This window comes from Aedes albopictus, chromosome 2 (genome assembly GCF_035046485.1).
Source record: "Aedes albopictus strain Foshan chromosome 2, AalbF5, whole genome shotgun sequence".
NCBI lineage: Eukaryota > Metazoa > Arthropoda > Insecta > Diptera > Culicidae > Aedes > Aedes albopictus.
The window spans coordinates 338,402,956-338,411,696 of record NC_085137.1 but is presented as its reverse complement, the minus strand read 5'-3'; the positions used below and the strand labels follow the sequence as shown (position 1 = coordinate 338,411,696).

The 8,741-nt window shown below is 39.1% G+C and overlaps 1 long non-coding RNA gene across 1 annotated transcript; it reads left to right on the top strand.

The window, feature by feature from the left end:
• Positions 1 to 3,406: 3,406 nt before the first annotated feature.
• Positions 3,407 to 8,116, top strand: LOC134288274 (uncharacterized). The gene is made up of 2 exons (XR_009997862.1): positions 3,407 to 3,688; positions 7,166 to 8,116. It is a non-coding gene; the product is annotated as an uncharacterized LOC134288274 (long non-coding RNA).
• The last annotated feature ends 625 nt before the right edge of the window (positions 8,117 to 8,741 follow it).

The following is an 8,741-nucleotide window of genomic DNA, read 5'->3' as shown; positions in this document are numbered from 1 at the left end:
CTCCTTGAAATCCTTTGGAGATTACTTCTCGAAATTCTTTAGAAATTCCCGCTAGAATACCGTCGGGGATTCCTCCTAGGGTTCCTTTGGAAGTTCCTGCTGTAATTCCCTTGGGATTTCTGCTTGAATTTCATTTCTTTCTAAAATTCGTCCTGGATCTCCTTCTCCAGAATTCTTCAGAATTCTCTGCAGAGATCTCTAAAAAAGATTCTGGAACCGCCAGAGATTCCTGCAGAAGTTTCTTCAGGATTTCATACAGCAGTTCTTGCAGAGATTAGTCCAGAATTTTCTTCATGGAGTTATTCATTCGGGGATTCCTTAATGTAAATAGTGTGACTTTATTGTTTGATAGCCACTTAAGATTTTGAGAAAACAAAACGAAAAACTGAAGCAAAATCAATATTTAATTGGCCCTCATTTGCAATGGAGTAATGCAGTAATGGAGTAATGGAGTAATGCAATATTCATTTCTTTCCAATTATAAATATTTGTTATCACTAACCTAGAGACAGCCGCGAGTACTTCGGCTTCCCAAACTAATAAAGTATTAAGGCAGTTAAACATTTGAAAAATGTTAACAACGTAAAAACAAAAATGTACAAATCATTTCGGCTCATTTATGCCCATCCCATCAAACATTTTAGCTGTACAGTAGTGGAACAAAAATAACTCTTGAGCAATCTTTAGTTTAAGAAATTGTTTTTTAACTAGTTCTGTTTCTTGGGATGTGGCGCCCGAGCCTTCCAAATAAAGGAATAAGTAAAAAAAATGTCGCAATAGGTCTAATCACGCAGTGACGGACCCGAACAGAAACAAAAAGGTATTCATTCTAACGTAATCGTTTATTACATCAATGGTCATGAAAAAGCTCAGACTACAATTTCTAGAGCGTAATGACAACTTCTTTGCTTTGCTAATGTTGAAATTATGGTCACGCCGATTCACGCCGCCGCCGCCGCCGCCGAAAGCTGCCACCGGCGTGACGCCGATGACGCCGCCGCCGCCGGTCAAAAATGGCCCTCACGCCGCCGCCGAGCAAAATATAATCGGCGCACAGGTCTACTCCAAAGGCTCTCAGATCTGCTTCTCTCAACGTCCACGACTCATGGCCGTATAAAGCGACCGAAAGAATCAGAGTCTTGTACAACGCGAGTTTTGCCATCGTTTGCAGCCTGCGGGACTTCAGATGGTTTCGCAGATCAAAAAAGGCCCGATTCGCAGCTGCTATCCGTCTTTTCACCTCGCGGGTAACATCATTATCGCACGTTACTAGACTAGGTACCAAGATAAACAAATTCGTCCACAACATCAAACTTTTCACCACCTAGCACCACTTCGTCACCACGTTGACCACCAGCAATCATATACTTGGTATTTGCGGTGTTAAACGTTATCCTCGTAGTCATTGGCGGAGCCAGCATTTTCTTTTCTCTTACTCACTCTCCTAAACATGCAGAGAAAGATAGAAGATGGGGCAGCTTGCCTCCTCTTTCATCCCGCTCTCTCTCGTATATGTTTAGGAGAGTAAGAGAAAAGAAAATGCTGGCTCCGCCAATGCTCGTAGTCTTCCTTTTAAAAGAATGAACGCCTCTTCCACGGCCCGATGATGTCGATATCATCCGCGAAGCTCAGGAGCATATGCGGCCTCGTGACAATGGTTCCGCTCCTTTGTAAACCAGCTCCCTTATCGCTCCTTCCAGCGCTTCCAGTTGAACAGTAAGTTCGAAAGAGCATCGCCCTGCTTCAGCCTGTCTAAGGTTACGAACGATGACGAAATTTCATCCGCAACCCGTACACTTGATTTCGAACCGTCAAGTATCGCACGAATCAGTCTAATCAGCTTCGCCGGAAAACCATGTTCGATCATAATCTGCCATAACTCATTTCTCTTCACTGAATCGTACTCCCGGAAGTGGTTCGTACTAGGCACCTACCGTGTTCTTCCTTTCTTCTTGGCGTAACGTTCTCACTGTGACAAAGCCTGCTACTCAGCTTAGTGTTCTATGAGCACTTCCAGTTATTAACTGAGAGCTTCCTCTGCCAATGACCATTTTGCATGTGTATATCGTGTGGCAGGCACGAAGATACTCTATGCCCAAGGAAGTCAAGGAAATTTCCTTTACGAAAAGATCCTGGACCGACAGGGAATCGAACCCGTCACCCTCAGCATGGTCATGCTGAATACTCGTGCGTTTACCGCCTCGGCTATATGGGCACCTACCGTGTGAACAATCCAAATTTCATGAGGAGTTTCCTGTGGCTAAAGATCAAAGGTAAAAGCTGCTTGATAAATTAAGTGACCGTTACGGATAGGAACAATAAGTGGTCATTTAAATATGTTGGGGTTGTCTGAAAAAGTGTGATATGCCATGTATTAGGTATACTATGAAGCGTGACGGGGTGGCCCAGGGGAAGAAGGGGGTTCTAAAACTATATAAAAATGGTGGACGTCATATTTGAATCGTCCCTAACATTGACCGCCGGAAAAGCCAAATGAAGGAATGTTCACAAATCTCGTGTTCTTGTAGACAGATGGAGAGTGCCTGCCGTAATGCTATGGTTTATACAATTTTCTACTAATTTCTATACAAAATCTGTACATGATTGAGAGGCAGGCCTGAAATTATCAGTATTGGTGTTACATAATATTTAAATGATTCATAAGTCATGTATTCACGTTCAACATGCGTTTACTGAAAGTGCGCAAAAGTTAGGAACACAGTACAAATAATGGTTCCAAACATTGCGCACCACTATTTACTAATTAAATTGAAAAATTTATTACGAACTGTGATTGATATTACTAGAATATCACCTTTTTTGTCAATTAACTGCAAAATTAATCTTCGTTGCACAGTTTTATTTTTATTTTTTTTTTCATAGTGATTACGGCGGTAGCACACTGTGCTTATGTTCTAACACCGCACCCTTTCCCTACATTTGCTTCTATGAGCCTCTATTTTTGTTTCAACACACAGAAGTACGTAGGCATATCGTGGCCCAAGTCGACACTGTTTTGGCCTGCGTTGAACAAAAATAGTTTTAATAAAAGTTTCCCCTTTTTTCTTTTTGTCAATTTTTTTTTTCTGTAGTATGGTCCATGTATTTAGTTAGGTTCTTGTCAATTTGTCAGTTATTCGAAGTAGATCTCCAATATGTAGTCAATAAGTTAATTAAGTCATTCTGATCTGTTCTATCATAGCAGCTTTAGTCTTTGCTTTATTGAAGTGTAGTTTTATTGGAAATATGCTGAATATCGTTATTAAAAAGAGACGTCTGGAACTGTGTCCTGCTAGTTGTTCCGTCATGCACATACGTCATGTCTTAATAATGCCTAGGAGATTAACGAAAACACGTGTGTTCGGTCAGATGTCCATTGGGTAGAAAGTCAAGGAAAATAGGTTTCTTTATTGGGGACTACGAAGGTTGATGAGCCGGGAAACACTCTTTCTTCCTACGGGGTTTCTTATGGGAGTATGAGTGAAAAAAAAGCAAAAAATCTTCCCTCCTTCACTTTCTCACAGAAAACCGCAAACAAAATCATCACCTTCGTAGTCCCCAATTGTCAGTTGTTATGTAAGCCTCGCTTGAAGCACTTCCCGTGAGAACCCTGTCATCTGTACACCAACTAATCCGTATCTTCGTACACAGCTAAATACTATACTGCCAACCGGCGAAAAGCCTATGGGTAAATATTTAAAAAAAAACCTGAATTAATCCACCTATGGTGAACAGAACCCTTCTTACACTTATTAAAATTATTGTTGTATTATTCGTATATATGATTGTGATTTTTGGTCATTCTAGAAAATATTGTAGTTGATTGCTTTCCATAATAGAATCATCGACCATGGGCTCAACTACCAGATTTTTTTGTCTCAAAAGCGTAAATTGTATTACTCCTTAGTACTCCTGGAAAGATATCTCGGAAACAAAATGTCCAAACGGCATGAAATTTAATAGCATACTACTAGGATGCTGTAGCTTTCATTTGGTGCTGAGAGAACTCAAATCGATTGACACACGGCTGATTAATTTATTATGAAGCGTTTTGTCAAAGACCTCTTGAAAAGTTAAGTTGTATTACTCCAAAGTACTCCCCGAAAGATATCTCGGTTACAAAATGTCCAATCGGAATGAAATTCAAAAGCGTTCTTCTAGGGTGCAGTAGCTTTCGTTTCGGGCCTTAAGAACCCGAATCGGTTGATAGACGGCTGAGAAATTTATGGTGATACACTTTGTCAGAAATATCTAAAATAATTAAGTTGTACTACTCCCTAGCACTCTTTGAAAGATATCTCGGTAACCGAACGTCCAATAAAAAAAAAATTCAATAGCGTTCTACTAGGATGTAGTAGCTTTCGTTTGGAGCCTTAAGAACCCAAATCGGTTGATAGACGGCTGAAAAATTTATGGTGATACACTTTGTCAAAAATATCTAAAATAATTAAGTTGTACTACTCCCTAGCACTCTTTGAAAGATATCGCGGTAACCGAACGTCCAATCAAAAAAAAAATCAATAGCGTTCTACTAGGATGTAGTAGCTTTCGTTTGGGGCCTTAAGAACCCAAATCGGTTGATAGACGGCTGAGAAATTTATGGTGATACACTTTGTCAAAAATATCTAAAATAATTAAGTTGTACTACTCCCTAGCACTCTTTGAAAGATATCTCGGTAACTGAACGTCCAATCAAAATAAAATTCAATAGCGTTCTACTAGGATGTAATAGCTTTCATTTTCTTCCAAGAGAACTCAAATCGGTCAACAGACGGCTGAGAACCGTGAGTGACTTTTTTTTGTAACATACATACACACACACATACACACACACATACACACACACACGCACATACAGACATTTGCTCAATTCGTCGAGCTGAGTTGATTGGTATATGTGACTCGGCCCTGCGGGCCTCGGATCGAAAGTCGGTTTTCCAAGCGGTATTTATACCCTTCTTATGGGTGTAAGAAGGGTAAAAAGGCTTTTCCTACATACATTCCGTGATATTTTTGCTACTGTTTATTAAGCTCAAATATTACAAAGAGATAGTAGCTTTTATGTATTTGATGCAATTGCATTTTCATGTATAACTAACTTGTGTAACCAAATATGATCATAAAAAATCTGTTGACAAACGGCTGAGAAATGTATTATGATACATTTTATCAAAAATCTCTCAAAAGCGTAAATTTCATTACTCCTTAGTACTCGTGGAAAGATATCTCGGAAACAAAATGTCCAAACGGCATGAAATTTAATAGCATACTACTTGGATGCTGTAGCTTTCATTTGATGCTGAGAGAACTCAAATCGATTGACACACGGCTGATTCATTTATTATGAATCGTTTTGTCAAAGACCTCTTAAAAAGTTAAGTTGTATTACTCCAAAGTACTCCCCGAAAGATATCTCGGTTACAAAATGTCCAATCGGAATGAAATTCAAAAGCGTTCTTCTAGGGTGCAGTAGCTTTCGTTTCGAGCCTTAAGAACCCGATTCGGTTGATAGACGGCTGAGAAATTTATGGTGATACACTTTGTCAAAAATATCTAAAATAATTAAGTTGTACTACTCCCTAGCACTCTTTGAAAGATATCTCGGTAACCGAACGTCCAATCAAAATAAAATTCAATAGCGTTCTACTAGGATGTAGTAGCTTTCATTTGCTTCCAAGAGAACTCAAATCGGTCAACAGACGGCTGAGAACCGTGAGTGACATTTTTTTGTAACATACACACACACACACACACACACACACACACACACACACACACACACACACACACATACACACACACGCACATACAGACATTTGCTCAATTCGTCGAGCTGAGTTGATTGGTATATGTGACTCGGCCCTGCGGGCCTCGGATCGAAAGTCGGTTTTCCAAGCGGTATTTATACCCTTCTTATGGGTGTAAGAAGGGTAAAACCCGATTTAATGAAATACTCTTCGTAAGATATCTCAGTAATCAAATGTCGATTCGAAATAAAATTTCAGGGCCTTATACAAGGATAAGCTGTAGCTTTCATTTGGTGCTTAGAGAACCTAAATCGGTTGACAGATGGCTGAGATATTTATTATGGTACCCTTGGTCCAAAATCTCTCAAAAAGTTAACCTGTATTACTCCCAAGTACTCTTTGAAAGATATCTCGATAATCAAATGTCCAATTGTAATGAAATTGTATAGGGTTCTACTAGAATGTTGTAGCTTTCATTTGGTGCCAGGATAACCGAAATCGGTTGACAGACGGCTAAGATATTTATTATTATACAATTGGTCAAAAATCTCAAAAAGTTTAGTTGTATAAATCCTAAGTACTCTTCGAAAGATACAGTCAGGCTTTTTTTACGCGGGGGATACGTACCGCGTAAAAAAAACTCAGTTCAAAATTCAAAAAACCGCGTAAAAAAAGTCTCACCATTTCTCGACGAATCATGCAAAAATAAGACGATGATTTTTTTTTTGTATGGAGTTTTTATTTACGCGGCCGCGTAAATGAAAACCGCGTAAAAAAAAAACCTGACTGTATCTCTGTAACCAAATGTCCAATCGAAATAAAATTTCTGGGTGATCTACTAGGATGCTGTAGCTTTCATTTGGTGCCAAGAGAATTTAAATCGATTGACAAACGGTCGAAATATTTATTATGATACACTTGGTCAAAAATCTTAAAAAGTTTAGAAATATGACTCATAAGTACTCTTCGAGAGATATCTCGGTAACCAAACGTCCAATCGAAAAAAAAATCAATAGCGTTCTACTAGGATGTAGTAGCTTTCATTTGCTTCCAAGAGAACTCAAATCGGTTGACAGACGGCTGAGAAACGTGCGTTACTTTTTTTTGTAACGCACATACACACACACACACACACACACACACACACACACATACACACACATACACACACACACACACACACACATACAGACATTTGCTCAGTTCGTCGAGCTGAATTCATTGGTATATGAGACTCGGCCCTCCGGGCCTCGGATCGAAAGTCGGTTTTTCGAGCGATATTTATACCCTTCTTATGGGTGTAAGAAGGGTAAAAAGAATAATAATGCTGTCTAGCGCGTTGTTTTCTATCGGCCACTATTTTAGTCTAGTTCCCAACTGCAAGCTTTTTTCCAATCTTATCGTCAATTGTCTTCTAGATACCCCACGGAATTGATGAGTAGTGAGTTCAATGCAGAGATCCCCCCCCCTCACACTCCCAAATTGTGGTAGGCCTCCGCTAAACCTGCAAACCAGACCCACCCCCAGCCAAAAGCTCTAGCAGATGTGGACAAACCGGTGCTCAACGTGCTCTCCCATAGTGGCAACATCAAATATGTGGACTGTACAACAATAGTAGTTTTAATGAAATGAATACTAAGAATTTAGGCCGACACTCGAAGTGACGAACTTTACAGTGCTAGTTGAGTAAATACACGAAAAATGGGTAACAACAAATGTGCACAAACAGATGCATAACAATATGCATGTAAAAAAAAGGCCGCAACTATCCATGGTGAATTTAAAATAATGACAGCGTAAATATAATGGAACAGACTCACCGAATTTAGCTCCAAAATGCCCCCTAGACGATGGTATTGTTCACTCTTTGTAGCCACGCGTTGTAGAAAATGAACCTGAAATGACAAGAAGACAGTGGGCCGCCAAACTCCACAAAATGGCGGCCCGGAAATTTTAGTATTCTGTTTATAGCATTGTTGAGCATCATAGAGAGCATAATTTATATTCAGTTTTAAATATAGTTTCTTGTTACTATGCTAAGAAATAGAAAGATTCAAAAGTTTTTTTTTCTACCTGCACCAGTGAACTTCTTGAGTGAACAGCATTCAACATCTAAAATTTAGATTCTAAATTGTTCATTCACTAATGCGATTTTCTTATCACCCTGCCCTGTCATAATTAGAAGATATAAGTAATGCAGAGATATCCCATATGCACTCTTGCATTACATAATAAGGTTGGACCCTGCTGCAATCAATGTCGTTATGCTATCCACTCCTGAGTTTATAGTTGCTATAAAAATAATTTCGAAGAAGTGAAAAAGAATAGTACGAATCAACTTGTTAATAAAATGCTGCTACTATTACTATTACTACTACTCTTACTACTACTACTACTACTAATACTACTATCAAAAGTGCAATGAGTGATCGTTGGCTTCCCAGTCTTGTTAGTAGTTAGAGGGTTAGTATAGCCTGGTAATAAGCCCTGTCGGTCCCCCCAGCACTGCGCGTAATCAACTGTTGTTAGATCATGCGACAGCGATTAAGCGTATGCTGGAGGCATGACAAATCAAGCGTTTAAATTAAAGTCAATAAAGCAATGGTATTAGCGCATTTGCCCAAAAGTACACGCGGCAAATCCCTGAGGAAAGGAACAGCCGCGTTTTTTGCTCCCCTTTTACTCAATTCTTATGGGAGATAACATTGCGGCGTTTCCTCAAGTGCGGTTATTCCTTTCCAAGAGGATTTGCCGCGTGGAATTTCGTGCAAATGCGCGTTTGGAACATTTCAAAGGCCGCGCGGTGTATCATATTCAGCAAACCAGTCAATATGATTATTCAGATTCAATTTTAGTTTAATTTTGTAAAGAAATGCTTTAATTCAAAACCTAGTTACTTTCAAATACTATTCCATTTACTATTTCACTAATTATCGTTACTATATTTAATTTAGCTAATCTATAATTATAAAAGACTAAAATTGAAATTATTTA